Source organism: Tauraco erythrolophus, chromosome 1, assembly GCF_009769465.1.
Source record: "Tauraco erythrolophus isolate bTauEry1 chromosome 1, bTauEry1.pri, whole genome shotgun sequence".
Taxonomy (NCBI): domain Eukaryota; kingdom Metazoa; phylum Chordata; class Aves; order Musophagiformes; family Musophagidae; genus Tauraco; species Tauraco erythrolophus.
The window spans coordinates 17821299-17837746 of NC_141465.1; positions in this window are offsets into that span (position 1 = coordinate 17821299).

Below are 16448 nucleotides of genomic sequence, written 5' to 3' on the forward strand. Positions count from 1 at the left end.
AAGTCCAGTCACTTCATACTAAAATGGATGTATTTATTAATTAATATTTAATGTTTCTGTTGTGTGACCTTTGTAATAGTTTTCTGTAGGCAATTTGTCTTTCATTTACAGGCATGTATAATTGTATTCAACAGGAGGAATGTAAAAATATTTGCAGATAAATTTTACTCAAAAAAAAAAAAATCTCTGCAACTGAAAAATATTCAGAGATGTTGAAGAATATATTTTAAATGTTAACTGAAGAGCAGTTCAACGTTTTTCAAACTACCCCATCTGGCACAGCTGTAAATAACAATCAGTCTGTTTTAAACAGTCCTCTGTTGACTATCTTAGCAAATGTTAGGATTATTTGCTATTAACCAACAATTTTGTCTTCGAGTATATTTATAAAGCTCTGCAATGTTGACACTAGCACGTATATCATTTCTTGCAGATTGGTATAATGTTGAAAGAATCTTTGTGCAAACATGTTTAAAGCTCTTCATCTTTATGTCTGAAGATGTTGATATGGATGGAGTTAGAGATATTTATCACCATCTTTACTTTAATCCCCTTTTCTGCAATAAGGCAATAAGCTGAAAAATTCATGCGTCTGGAGAAGTAGGGAAGACGGTTTCATCTGCCACTGAAAGTAGTCACTTAGGAATAAAGGATTGGCTGACTTCTGGATGCAACCGGGTACAACACAGATGTTTCATAGATACTATGTGTTGCATAGTGGTCTTTCATCAAAGCAGAATTTATGGTGTTTCCTCACTACTACACCAGTGGTGTGTAATATGGTTCCATTAATTACTATGAAAAGCAGACAGCAGTACACTAGAAGTAAATATTGATTGCAGGTACCAGTGTATGTTATCCTCTATGAACATGTTATCCTCTATGAAAAGGGAGGAGATCAGTTCACTCCTGTTGATGAGTACTTGAATACTGATATGAGATGGGCAGGGATTCCCAAATTCTGCTCCAAATGAAAATCAATTTTTGCTTGGCCCACTGGTTTGGGTATAAGGCAAATATCATATGGTAAAGTGTCATTAAGTAGCAGTTATCAGTTTGTTGCTTTCAATTTAAAATAACTGCTTATTCTATCGGATAGAGAACACCCTACCTGTGTTCAGGCCATTTGCAATGTATACTAAACTTTCCAGCTTTCTAAGGCCAAAAGCAGATGGAAACAAAAGAAAGACATTTAGGCACTAAAATATAAACTGTTTCTTAAAGGACAAAACTGAACTAATTGCCATCTTATCTCTTCCCAAGCCTTGAAAACTTATTTGTCCTGGAATTTTTTTTCATGGAGTCGGGTAAAAGTGAAGGTGCTGCAAATGTGCAGCAAAGGGCAGAGTGAAATAAATGTGAAAGACAGCAGTGCTCAGTCCCCCAGGTACTTCAAGAGCTACACTGAGAAGAGACTTTATCTAACATCTCCCACACCGATGTAAAATTACCGCCTACTCGGTATGTTATTTATGTGTACTCCAAGTCATAGCTACTAGCTTGCCTTTAAAGCTGATGTTTTAACTATTTTCTTTGGTGTGCAAGCCAAGCAGAGGAGGTGTGCTGACAGTAAATCAGGTTCCATGTTTTCTTGTATATCGGCATTGTTTGTTAAGTTCTGGTCTGGGTTGGCTGTGCAAAAAACACTGACAGGAAACAAAATGCTTGTGTCAGTGAATCAGTTTGGCCAGAGGTTTCTTCCTTAAAGGTAATTATGCATGAGAAGAACTTTGCTTGATTGTCAGCTTGAGTTTGTAGAACTGGCAGATTGGGGAAAACAAAACAAATTTAACTTGCAAATAATATATCATTTACATGGAAATAACTGACAGACAACAACTTATAAAGTTCCTGCCTGCTGCTTTTATGGCCACTTTGCAGGCAGAACTACTATTTATATGAAAGTAGAAAGCACTACCACCCTCTCCTGAAAGTTTCATTGTGATCAGACTAAATCTGTTAGAATGGGATAGTTCCGTCCAGAACCCCTTCAAAGGCAACATAAAAAACCTGCTGATAAACAGCTTGTCCCTTCTATGAAACAGAAGTGCAGAATAAACGGCTTTAATAGAAGTTTCTGTGAAGTAGACAGATTTAAGATAGACTGGTTGTTTTGGTTTGTTTTCAAGCAGATAAATATAAGAATTTTCTTCTTAAAGCTTAATCTTTTTCCTTTTGAAAAAAATGGTCTTGCATAAAAAGAAAGAAATTCATATGGAGATTGCAAAAACAAACAGAAAAAACTGTGCCCAAAACCCAGTCCTCAAATCCTCTTCCATGTGGGATCTAAGGGTAGCAATGTCCTGACATCCCTCCAGACCCCTTCCACACTTCAGCTGGGAAAGCAGGGGAGCGGATTCTCCGGGGCTTCCCACAACCCTTAGTTCTCTTGTTTCTCTCTTTAACTCTGCTTTGTACAGGTGTTTCAAATACTTCAAGCTGATGTTTTGAGGAAGAGAAAAAAAGAAGCTAGCAAATCTCATTTCCAGCTTTGAAAAAAAGTCCATCATCAAATTGAAGCACATAACTATACATCAGTTGTTACAACGGCAAAATACATTAAGAAGATTCAATAGAAAAAGAAATTGGTTTTAGGAATAAATAAATATAGTCTAGCTATAAAATACCTTTGTTCAGTAACTGGGATATGGAGTACAACTGAAATGCATATTTGTTCTACAGATTTTTTTTGTGTGCTTTCAAGAATGATAGAAGTTAGAGTTGACTAAAAGGAGAAATTACAGAATTGAAATTTATGATATACATATTTGTAATTGTTACTTAATAAGATACATTCAGAAGCAGTGAAGATGTAATATGCACTGAAAATAGTAGTCATGGAAGAAAACTGCATCACAAAAATGAATTAAATTGGATTTCGAGCCATCCATTACACAGTGGAAATGAACTTAGAAGAAGAAGATATGGCTTGGCATGCAAAGTAATTATTTTAAATGGGTATATGCATTAAAAGGTTGTGTCAACATGCACACACAACTTCAGTGACCTTGTCAGGTAGGGGTTGGGGAATTCTGCCTCCAGACTGCAGCAGGCTAATTGGCACTGCACTCCTGTTTTCCAAAAATAGAATAGTTAACGTTATTCTTTATTTGCAGAACCCTTTTTCTCTTAGACTATTGCAAGGCTTTTTAACAAGAAACCTTAGAGTATATTTGTAAAACGAGTCAGATATTTTAAATGGGTATGTTGAAGCAAATGTAAAAAGGGATTTACTGAGGTGATATGTCAGTGGCAAAAGGCTGGCTGAAGAGTTCACAAACAAAACATATACTTTAATTTGGTTAAACCCATGGAGGGAATATCCCATGTTCTCCAAACTTGAAAAGCATAAAGGTAGTTATCTGAAGACTTGTGCCTTCCTTTCTATTCTCTTATTTCACCACTGTCAATAGTTTGATTTAGCTTTGACAAACTTTGCATAAACTCTGTTAAAGTTTCAAAGTAACGAATTGAGGGGAAATGGTTGTTTTTCCTTAAATGTGTCTCTTGTCTGGGCAGCATGGGTGTAGTCGTTTACATGATCGGTGGGTGAGCCATCTAGGAATCCTAACTACTGTTACAGCAGGCAAGGCTCAGTTTCCCCATTTCCTCCCTCAGCTCAAGGAACAGTGCATGTCATGTCAGCTTGTCCAACAGAAAACTTTGCCTTGTGATGGAATACATCAGCAAACCTTGTTTGTTGCTGGAGTGAGCGGTGTGCAAGATGGATGATAGTTAAACTGGCTGCAAGTAGTAACAAGGTAAAGGATTATGACTGAATGCTGGAGTAGCATCTAGTCAAATGTCTAGGAAACCGTGGAGGAATCACAGAGACTTGATCAGAAAGAAACATACAGAAAAAGGGTATAGAAGTGGTTTCACTTCTACCGACCTCAGGCAAATTTATCACTAAATCAGTTTTCCAAACTGATCAATCTCTATTTCTAACTAGTTCTGTGCTAGTTACTCTCATGGGAAGATTGTTCCCAAACCTCATTGCATTGAAAGTTAGAAATGTTTTTCTAACTTCATGATGTGTTTGTTCTCATGTCGACATTACCCTTTGGCTAAAATATTATTTTCCCCTTTCTAGTCTTTACTTCAATTATATGTTTGTAGACAGAACCCCTATCCTCATCTGAGCTGCTATTTTGGCAAGCTCAAACAGTCTTTCAGCAACCTCTTTGCAATTGTATAGTCATTTAAGAACGGATTGACCCAGCAGAATGATTGAAATACTACAGACTCTACCTGTTATTTTGCATCCTGTTCTTTCAGAATTCTGCTGTGATGATTATTTGGTCTCAAAAGACCAAATAAGCTCCTTAGCAATTTCCCTAACCTGATTCCCTTTAGCCATTCTGCCTTTTGTTCCATGCTCAACATTGTCTCCTCTGATTGAAATGAGGCAGAGTGTTTACTTAGTTTTTGAGCTCTACCTAGATTATCTTTAATCTCTGTCCCATTCTTCCTGCATAGGAACTCTATCCCCCCCCTTTCTTTTAATATCCTTTGCAAAGTCTTAATTTTCACTGCATGTCGGCATTGCTTCATCTCTAACACTCAGCTTGCTTTGCTGCTCAGTACTTTTTTGGTGGTTCTGCATACCCAGCATGTTTTTGTTGCCACTGTTCAACCTACTGGGCAAGCCTATTTACACATTTAAAATAGCAATTAAGGATTTAAAGGAGGAAAACACATTTCCTAAATGCGGTACTGCAATATGCTTCACAACTTCCAGGTCAGGTTACTTTAGCAGCTTGTTTTTGTTATCCTAAAGGAACCTCTTATTAGGCAGATGCAACATTCCCTTTGCTTACTTAACATTGCTTAGTATGTACCATTTGGCATTTGTATGTTGGCTTCCAAGTTATATCCTGGGTGAAATAGCGATTGCGTTCTATAAAGATTTATGTAGCCTTCTGTAGCTTCTGCATTCTCTCCTAAATGGTAATCAAATGAAACTTTTCTATTTACTCCATAAATGATGTTTATGGACTGAATAGAAATGATGTGAAGTACTTTCTTTGGTAGTTCAAAAGAAAAACACAGCAGTAATATCGGTTCCCTCATGGTAGACATAATTTTTGATATGGTGGTGTAAAATGAACACTAAACAGAATTTTAGCAATAAATAAACTTTTATAATAATGGCAGTAAGTTAAGCTTATATACATATTTATGCTGTCGCACAAGTTTTCAAATCTACCTTGTACCTGTTTTGCTAATTTCTCTCCTCGTATTCTCTAACTGCTCCCACACTTTTAATAAGAACTCTTGATTTAGTGTTGCCTTTTGTTGCCTCCCATCATGTTTCTCTTTCATTTGCTTGAATTGCCTCCTTTTGCTATTGCTGTTTATTTTTAACTCCTACTTTAAAAGTAATTTCTCGCTTCACCTGACTGCCTTTATAACGCTAAGCTGGTTTTGCCTGGAATATTTTGTAACAGGCAACTCCAAGCACTGTAAGGGCTCCTGCCATGTCGGTGCTAGAGGAGGAGAAGCTGTCCTTTGCAGCATCTGTTGCCTAGCAATCTGTTTCTCAGGTGCCTTTAGCGGTACAGCGTTACGATCAAAGCTTAAAAGGCGAGCGCAAGGCAAAGTGAAAATGGGCTTGAAAAATGCTGCAATCAAAGAACAGCACTCGATGCAACATTGGTGATTTTCAGATGACAGGGAAGAGACCCCAGCAAAACTTCATTCCCTACGAGCCATGATGTACAATAGGCTTAACTCCTTTTGCTAAGTGCCTGGCACTCTTTGGAAGAGAGAAAGCAGTTGCCACCATCGAGCAGCTCTCCACTGGATACCATGGTATGACTCTGCCTCTTCAAGATTTTAACTAATCTCACTCAGCCTTGGTTTCTGGTTTTTACATTACCTTAGACGTTTTCACCAACCGTCAAATGGCATTCACACCAGAGGCCAAGGAAGTAGTGTGTTTCCTATAGGATGAAGTTGGTATAGGTGGGATGGAGTACCCTGAGAAGCTCTTTTTTTCATTCAGGTATTGTTCAGAGTCAAAGACCTAGACATGGCTTTGCATGTAACAGACGATCACTGTGATCCATTTGAGCTGTTTCATGACATAGTGACTAGTCCACACTGGCCCCCCACTAAAGATGTTGTCCTGGTTTTAGCTGGGACAGAGTTAGCTCTTCTTTTTAGCAGCTAGAAGAGCTCTGTGTTTTGGTTTTACTCAGAGGCTCACTCTGAGAAGAATGTTGATAGCAAGCTGATGTTTGTGGTTGGAAGTGAGACTCCAAGGACTTTTCAGTGTGCCGTGTTCTGGACAGAGTGCAGAAGCACGGCAGGATAAGGGGGGAGCATAGCCAGGACAAGGGGGCCATGATTCCCCTTGTGATTTGTGGTGGAACTTAGGATTGAGGCCAAACTGGCCAATTAGTATTCCATATCATGCAGCGTCATGCCCAGTATAAAAGTGAGGGACAGCCGGAAAGAAGGGCTTTTGCGCTTGCTGCGCTTTTGCTCTATTGCCTTTTTTTTTCTCTCTTCCAGTACTCCCACTCTCGGAGTATTATCTCTCTCTCCCTTTCTATTTCAGGGCCTCGCGTTTGTCCGGGATTGCAGCTTCGGGACGAGACGGGCTTTGGATAAGAGGGGTGGTGAGCATCTACACTGTGTAGTACTTATCTGTATTAAATTGTTCTTATCTCAACCCACGGGTTTCCCGTTTATCCTTTAATTCTCTCCCTTGTCCCTGGGGGTGGGGAAGGGTGAGTGAGTGACTGTGTAGGGTTGGGTTGCTGGAGCGGCCTAACCCGTGATAGATGTGAAAGTTCCCCATACCTTGACAGTGACCATATTGTGTTCAGGCTTAAAGGCATGAAAGAAATCTTGTGTAATAAGGCTTTGTTAATATGGATGATGCCCAGGTTCTTCAGATGTTGGGCTAAATTTTATTTGTGTCATGAAACTAACTAACTATTTCCTTCCCTGAACAAAATGAGATGGAGTGATTAGTACCATTTATGATGTTAGAGGGAAAATGAAATTATTCACCCTTGCAAAGCCACGTGTCTCTCAGTGACATCATCTGGATGCAAATATCTAGATTAAGACAATATGACCCCAACCTAACAGCATTTTCCAAAACCATCTTTGTAGTTTGGGTATTTGGGTTGTATTAACTTTCAGTGTGATTGAGAACTAAAATAATTTAGGCATTCATACAAGCATTTACCTGTGAAGTAACCCCTGAATGGAAACATGGGTATGTACTGTGTTACTAAAAAGTTGTATTCTACGTATGGTACATAAAAATCCAGAAATAAAGATAAGTAAATCATCCTAGAGACAAAATTTCTCAGAAATCCAGAAAGATTAGGGTATAATAGCTAAAAAAGATCTCTTGGTAATCTCTCGTCTTTCTTTAAGGTCCACAAAACAAAGGATTTCATTGGCCTGTCTTTCAAAAGCATAACAAGGAAATGCAGTAGAAACACAGATGATTTTGAATTACACTCAAAGTTTCTGCACCACTAGAGGGTTAAGCAGATAAGTCTCTTTCCCAACTAAGCAGCTGCTGAGCAAGTCTCTTGACTGTGATTTTGGAACTTCACGATGACGTTTTCATATACCATGCTTTTGGCATGGGAGGAAAAACCACACCCTGCTGCTTCTCCCGTTCCTGATACTTTCACAATTAGAAGATCATAGTTCTTTGTAATAATTTCATTTATTAAATTTCATAAAAATAAACTAGATTTTTCAGGGAACGGGGTAATTAGCAGCATAGTCACTCATCCACATGAATCCCATATTTTCAGACTTTAGCCATTCTATAGTGCATCTGAGTTTCAAGTTTAAACTGATTATTTGCCACTAAGATAACCTTTTAATAATAAGCATATAAGAAGATTGTCAGACGCTTTGTTGACTGGATAAGTATTAAATCAAAGGGTTGATTTGGAATCACCTTTTCCTTAACTTTCTGAGCTTGAAAGAGCAGTTTTTCTGTCTGTTTCATCTTTGGTTTTAAGTTTTCTCAGAAAGACGTTTCCTTACCTATGCCATAAGAAAAAGTGTAGATCTTCACCACAAAGACAAGGGAATGAATCTTCAGTAGTAATGGATATAGAACTTTTAGTCTGAAGGTATTTTCCTTTGCAAGGCTGGAGGAGGGAAGAGGGATGGAAATTAGATGGTAAGGGTGGAATTACAGTGGATGGAGAGCCCCACCAAACCTTATTCTGCTTTTGGACTTTCCTGAGCTCCTGTGAAATACACTTTATAGATCAATAAATGACTGAAGACTCTCCCTCCTCTCTAAACTCTTGAAAGGAACACATTCATTTCCCTGCTTTTGAAGGATTTCCTACAAGGGCAAGTTAGAGTTTTATTTGAAAAATATTGCACAGCAGCTAATAGCCAAAATTGGTCATTTCTCACTACCCTTTTAAATCTGTGCAGCAGCACGTCTTTGACACCACAGCACCACACCAAAGGTAGGTCTCGTGGTGCTCTCTCCCATCATGAGGCTGGAGGCAATTTGTTGTGGTTTTGTGTGTCGTTTTTTTTTTTCCCTCAAAACTCGGTTAGAAATCGTATCAGAAGCTCTGGGAATGCTGGGAGAGCAGTGAAGACTCAAAAGGGTCAGCTGTATCGTTCATGTGTCTTTTGCAAACTATGCCCATTTTCAAGCTGTTGTCAGTGAGCAGGGAGGGCAGGTGGTGCAGCAAGACCCCCCAGAGCCACTGCTGCAGGGATGGTGGGGTCTGCACATGCCCTTGCACAGCCAGGTGGCATGAACAGCCAGTTGCTATGTCGTTTTGGAGAAAGAAGGATAAAATATAAAGGATAGTTTTGTTGAGCTCTGCCTGCATCGAATGAAATTCCAATAGCTCAGCTTCTGGGCTCAGAAAATCAGTATTCATTTTTAGGAAAGGACATGATGCGGGATGAGGATATATATCAACGGCGTGAGTTGTGAATGCCCTCAGCCGCTTTTTGGGCCCTTTTGGCAGCTTGCTTGCCCCGAGGCCGGAGCCCCGCTCTCTGGTGGGGGTTGCCGGGCAGGGCCAGGCATCCTGCTGCTCTCATGGAAGGCACATTTTATCCTCTGCTTGTTGACTGGTTTATGATATCTTTTGCTAGCTAGGCAAAGTGAAAGTTCAGCTGTACTTTTGGTGGCTGCAGAGGAATATGTTTTTGGAAGATGGAAAGAGCAAAGGCAGTGCTTGCTGCAGGGTCAGCGGTAGCAGAGCAAGGCTCATTTGCCAGGTTTTGTGCCATGGCTGGGGCTGCAAGAGCCAACGTTATCGGCAGGAGAAAGATGTGTTCAGAGACACTTCACACAGCCGGTGTTGCTGCCTCTAGCTCCTGCAGTTAATTGTGAAGCCTAGTGGATCAGAAACACCTTGTCCTCCTAATTTTCATCTACAAGCTCAATTGAATCCTTATTACCCCTTTTTAATGCTTTTCCAGTGTTTCTGCAGATGGGCAGGGCACTATGTTTACAGTGCTTGTGATTTTATGGAACGGTGTTGAACTCACGTCAACAGCAACTTGTACCTAAGCAGCGCAAGTTGTAGGGCATGGGAACATAAACTCCATCGGAAACGGCACAACCATCGAATTGAATATAAAAACATGGATGTGGAAAACCGTGTTTAAAATTATCGAATTCATTCCAACTTTTGCTCTTCCTGTCAGAGGAACGCGTGATGTTGTATTTGCTTCCTAGAAGCTTTGCTTTTCCTTTCAGTGCTGAAGGAAAAGGGGAGGCTGTAGCATGCAGAAGGAAGGTGATGTCCTCAGTAGTATTCATTGCCGAGTGGTGTACAGCCTTTGCATCACTCTCCATGAGGGGCAGAGCTTCATTAAGGAGGGGTAGAGAGTAACCATATGGTACCAAAATATTTTCCATTTTCTGTCTGTTTCTGCACCACCTCCAAAAGCTGTTTTTCCATGTCCCTGCCTCTTAAACCCCTTTTTTTTTTTTTTTTTTTAATGCTCTGCTTTTTGTACAAGACCTTCCCTCACTTATTTCTCCTCCTTTTTTGGCTCCTGGCCAAACTTCAGGTCCTTATATGTTCTGCCATTCCTTTTCCAATTCCTGACCCAGATATCTATCAGGTGTGCTGGAATGTTGCTGGGACAAAACTGAAGCAGTGGTAGAGCAGAGGAAGAGGTTAAAACTGGAGACTGGGAAGCTTTGATATAGAACACAATAGTTATTTTGCTAATTCTCATCTCCATAGCAACACTAATGTGATGTTTTTCCCTCTCCTGGAATTCCCCTCCTATGGTGTCCTCCTGGGCTGAGATGAGGCCAGGGCTCAGGCTGGACACCAGTGTTGACACAGGGGCTTGGAGAGGGCGCCTGTACGGTTTTGAATTGGCAGAAGGGCTGTTGGGAAACTGGTGAGAGGGAGAGAAAAAAATCAGTAACCTCCTTGAGCAACTCTGTTGGCTGTCCTTATGGAGGGGGACGGATGCGATCAGGATGTTTACCTCCAGGTAACGAAAAGGTCTTGCTGAAATGGCAGTGGCAGCTGGCGCAATTGGCAGCCACGTTTCTATGGGAAGGATTCTCATAGAGGTTCTGTGAGAGATCAATATTACCTTTATAGGTGACTTGCCTGTGAATGTATTATCTTTATTTCAAATTTGGCGTTATATCATCTGAAGTTCTGCACAAATGGCATAGCAAAAATAGACTTTTGCAATAACTTTTCTGAAATAAAATTATTAATAGTGCTGAGACTGTGATTAAAGCAAACTGAATATCTTAAAATCTGTATGCATCTTTAAATATCTTACTTTGGATAATATATGTTATAAAAGATAAAGGTAGCTAAAGGCTCAGTTCAAACCGTAAAGCAAACTACTATCCCAAATGTATTTTCTCCTATACCTGCTATCTTGGTAACCATGTTTACACTATAATGAGCTTGTTTTCTTAACGCTCATGGTACCGTCATGCTGAGTGAGAAAAGCTGGGAGGAAGGAGACTTTTTGATATTCCGTAAATGCGAGTGTCCCAAGGTGTGTTTGTCACTGCTTAACACTGCTGTGCCATTTGGAGAATGCCAGAGGGCAAACTTTGAAAAGGCATAAGAAGCACCAAGAGGGAGAAGGAAATGTTAGAAAATGCTGTTGTGACAGATGGTGAGATAGTAGGCTGTTCTCAGATGGAGACATGTTGAAGAGCTTTACTTCTCCAGTCTGGACAGCTTCTTGAGAACAGGCTGGGGGCAAAAACGTCCAGGAAGTCTCAGAACAGCTTTAATCTGTGAACTTCAACTACTGGCAGAAAAGCATTAGCTAGCAGCTCTCTAGATAGCTGTATTAGACTTGAACACATTCTGCAGTTTTGGCTGTCCATGAAGATCTATCAGCAGTCCTGGCTGGAATTCACTGTGCCTTGGCTGAGAAACATTAGTGTTGACCACAAAACATGGGAGCACAATGGTGGCCTTCCTAGCAAACCACCAGTGCCATCTGGAGCTAAACCAGCCCCTGCTGGGAGCTTTTTTTTTGCCAACGGTCCTTGACTTAGCCTGCAGTAGTGGAATATCCAGATGCTCCCCTCTCAGCTAGTGGCTCTGCTGGGTGTGTACCATCAGGTCTGGCACTGTTCTGGCAGCTAGAACTGAGCATTGAGGTATTTCTTTTGAGTGGATCTCTACTAGAATTTGCTCAGGTTTTCACTAAGATGGCTGTTGCAATCTTGAGAGAAGTGTGTAGTTTTGCAGCTGGAGTGCACCCAGCTAAGCAGCAGCATTTAAAATGGAAATGACACCCGGGCACCTCATGGAAACACTGAGCTTCCAGGTGTAAAGTGACATTGCGATGAAGGAAAGCTGCAGGAAATTTAACTCAAAATATAGAATTGCTTGCCTTATCAGCTGACTCAGAAGTTAAATTGAGAAGTCATTTTCAAGCAAGTATTTCATTTCACCAAAAGTATATACCAATTATATAGATGTTATCCTACAGACATGAGGCACTTCAATTAAAAAGTAATAATTAAAAATAAAGGACTAAATCTAAGCATCTTTTACTTCCTCCACTCCCTCCTGTCCATCCCTTCTCCCATCTTTCAATCGCATAGCCTTAATACTCAAATTAGAGACCTTCCTTTCCTCACACATTCAGAGCCTATTGCGTACATCTAGTTTCCAGAGCACTGAGTGGGCTTGATGTACCATCAGGCTGGAATGTGTTAGGAGCTAATTCTGGGATGCGTGAGCACAGGAATTGTCATGGGAACACAGCCGATAATCAAGAAGGATAAAAATTCCAGTAGGAAAACAGGCTATGGGAGGCTTCCGTCATGTTGTTCAAAGCAACCTTAAAGAGATGATAATGATTTTGCAATTATTTCAAGGGAGACACCATGCAGTGGAAATCCCTGACAAAGCAAATCACCAGTAATAAATAAAAAGGGGCACTTAAACCCAGTATTTTATTCTAGTTATACAAGGACATAAAGCTGTCCTCCTTCTAGACCCTATTGATGAAAAAAAAATAATTGGGGAGTCAGCTTCCCCTCTGACTGAAACTCTGCTAATTCACATTGTTAAAAAATTATTTTCTCACATTTTCTTTTTTCACTGATAGAAAAGGTAGGGTTGAATTAGCCTACCACATAGCCAGCTGATAGTCTTTTAATCCAGTTTCCTCAGGAAATTATGCTTACAAGATCGTGCTGTCTGTCAGTCACCATGAGTTCCTTTTGAAATCATTGCCTAGTTTTAACTAAACTTGCAGAGAGATCAAACATTCCTATACTTTTGATGAAAACATGCTGCCAAATAGACACGAGGCAAGCCCCTGTGTAACGGAAAGGCCACAGCATGTGTTCGACTAATTATTAGGCATTAGAGATTGTGTATGAGGGAACAGAAAGACTGAAAACTTTGATAAGAACAAGAACTACAGGAGAGCGAGCTTCAAAAGTTTCACTGCTCAGATAACTTGTTGGGAGTCGCTATACTAAGCTCTACGATATAAGTACTCTTAATTTTTTAATTCCAACCTGCTCAGGGCTTCCTGATAATTGAAGTGTCAACATTTCAGTGATGAAAAGCCGTATTGAAAATCAATGATCAGTTGGCATTGCTGCATGTGGGGAGGATGGAAAGGTCTTGCAAAGGTCTGCAGAACCAGCTGTGAAAGCCTTCTGTCATCTTGCTGGGAGGGAAGTGCTGTAAGACTGAACCATCGTTTGCTAATTCTCATCCTTTAAACTTATGGCTGGCTACAGATAAAATCAAAGGCATCTCTCTTACATGGAGGTCTTCAGAACCGCATGCCCTGTTTAAAACTTATTTGCAGATATTTTGCAAGGTCTCATACCAAGACAACAGACTGAGTAACCCTGAACTTGAAGCCGCAGGGAAGCTCCTAACAGGCAGATCTGTCAATCCGAGCAGTACGTGCATGGCCCGTCCTTACAGCATTCAAGTACCTCTTACTCTTCAAGGTATTTTTCCTGGTAGCACTTTGCTAAACAGGGGAATGCTCCTCACCTTGCCTTACGAGTCAGGAAAGCGAGACCCAGGGAGACTAAATGGCGAGACCAAGGTCACACGCTTTGGCAGAGGACGAAGCTAAAGCCGAATGCTGAGCTGTGCGCGGGCAGTGGCTCCGAGAGCTGTGCTGTGGGAAAGGGCAGCCTCGGGCTCCCCGCAGGGTGGAAAGCTCTTTCATGGGATCTCTGCCCTTCCTCCCTCCTCAAACCAGCTCTGTGATTCCTGTTTGCGCTGTTTCTGATCGCGTTTTGGCGTATCAGGTGTCCCCAAACTGATCATTACACCATCGCTTTTGAAGTGGCTTTTATGTGTATCCCAGTACAAGGTTCTGTATTACAAACTCACTTACAAAACTGGCTTGCTACCCTCCCTTCCAGCATTTGTAAACTATGTCCAGAAATACTCCAAAGTAGTTGCTAGCAGCCTAGATTGCGGCTCTGACTGTATAAAAGAGAAGTAATTCCAAATTATGAACATTAACTACTTACATAATTGGATTTATTCAGTTACAGTCGCTGTGAGTTTTTAGTCATGGTACTTTATTCCCAGACAGTGCCCTGTTAAGGCTGAACTGACAGTATATTGTGCGGTTTTGAAAGGTCTAGTGGGAGCGCCAGGGTGGTATGAGGGGAAAAACAGATGATATAACAGAAATTCTATTTCAGTCTCTCGCCTGTAATTATTCCATCTCTTTCTTATCGTCTGTGTTTATTCTATTGCATTTTGATTTAGCAGGCTCTTTAGGATCATGCTTAATATGCATATTTACATTTTGAATGCTACTCCTACTGGAATGCCTGGTTCAGACTCATGGAACTCTTACAACCCACTAATGTTTCCCCCAGCTCAGAAACAACTTTTCTGTTTCCCTGCTCCAGGGAAGCAGGGACTACCCCAGGGTCCAGCCCATCTCCTGCCTCCTCGCTATGGAAGAACTACCCTGCAGCCCACTCGCAGATGTTGGCATGGAGCATGTTCCTCAGGGCAATGAGACTACACAACATTTAGAGGAACCGGGCAGGGGAGGAAACACCAGAACCAGCAGATCCCCCTCAGCCCTGCAGCTCCTGCCCTCCTCTTTCAGGAGGTAGCAGCAGCAGCTCACCTACCTCTGCTGGCTTGGTTTCCTCAGCACGGTGCAAGGAGGAGAGGCTGCTTCTCAAGCAGCATGGTTCAAATGTTGTTCTCCAAGACAAGCCTCTTGCCTTCAGAACTCCCTGTCAAGCAGCACTGTAGCCAGCGCAGAGCATAAAGTGGTGGCAGTGGCTTGTGCCCACGCCCGAGAGGTGGCCAGCTAACAGTAGGACACCCTGTTCAAGTAAGGTTTTGCTTTTGTAGTCACGCACACAGGCCAGCGCCACAGGCAGTAGTACAGCCTCCTTGTTGTCACAATCGAAAATCTTACAAGCAGCCCCAGGAATATTTTTATCTCTTCAATTTATTTGTTTATGCGTTTCCCTGTTTCTGCTAGGGACATTTCTTCTACCTCCCATTGGTCCCTCCAGTCCCATATATAAAACAGGGTAAAAAAAAAAAACAGATAGGCACTTGCACATAAAAAATTCAAGTCTGGGCACTGAGTACTTAGATGTAACTGGGAATCTAGATTGCAAATAAAGAAAAAGCAAAAGAGTAGCTAGCTGGATAACCTTTCAAAAGGCACAAACATCTTCTGAATTACCTCTTTAGTTCCTTCCTTTAGCACATTATCATCACTTTGATCTAAATTGAATTGACTCTAAGCCAGTTTATTGCAATGTATGAGCTGCACCCCTGTAGATGCTGGAGATGAGGTTCTTGCCTGAAAGCTAGATGTGACATGGCTTACTCTAAAAGGCACTGAATGAGAGAGGCGAGAACAGGTTCTTGTAGTTCTCTCCACTGCAGAGGTGGAAGAAAAGCCAATTCCCACTTTTAGGATAGGTTTTAGAAGGAGGTGAAGATGCAAAGGAAGGAAGAAAGGTATTTTTCTCTCCCCCTCTCCACCCTCTATCAAAACTACCTTCTCTTCCCTGGCAGGGAGGAAGCTGTGGTCTGAGAAGGAGAAAAGCTCTGCCCACAGGGTTTCTCTGCCCCACCAGGGTATTTCTTTATTGCAGCTGAGCTGTTTCAGAGCTGGCAGCTGTTGTAGGCAGGAAGAGGAGAGCCTGAAGAAAGGAGACAGGGTGCCAAAGTCTTTCTTACCGAGAGCAAGAGCGATACTACTTGATCCTTACTCTCATTGATTCCTACAACTCTTTACAGGGCAATACATCCAGCGATAGCATTTGCTTGACAGCTGTTGGTCCAGAAGATTTGTAACAGGGAACATGAAGGGTATGATCTGTTCTCATTACCACAGAAAAAAGCTTTCTGTTTCAGTCAGGACGAACAAGTCTTTTATTTCCTGTCGTCTTTAATTACTTCACCAATTTATTAAAATCTTTATTTTTATATTCTTAATATCCCTGCAACACTTTGAGTTCTTAGGTCAGTGACTCATACCTACAGCTGTACAAGAGCAAACCTATTTTATATAAATGGCTTAATTTTCAGGCTGACCATGTAATTCTATCATTCTTCAAATGATCTATGCTCCTCTGGATTAAACGAATGAATTTCCAGAAGGTAAAGCTGTTTGGGCTCAACAGACAAAGCTTTATGTCAGGTTACTGCCAAAGAAGTCTACGCAGTATTGTCTTAATAAAAAATGAGAAAGTAAAAATCAGTTAGTCACAGGTGTATAACAACTTAGATATGAAGAAAAGGCATCACAAAATTATGACATTGTAAAAGCAGTTCTCTCAATAACAGTTAAGGAAACTTTAAAGGAGTTGGTCACACCTAGAATAAGTATTGCTTTTATGAAAAAAATTGACAGTAAAAAGTTAGAACTGTATTTCTGAGTTAAGTAAATTCTGATGAATTAAATCAGCTTCTGATGTTTACAGTGCTCCTTCCTGTGTA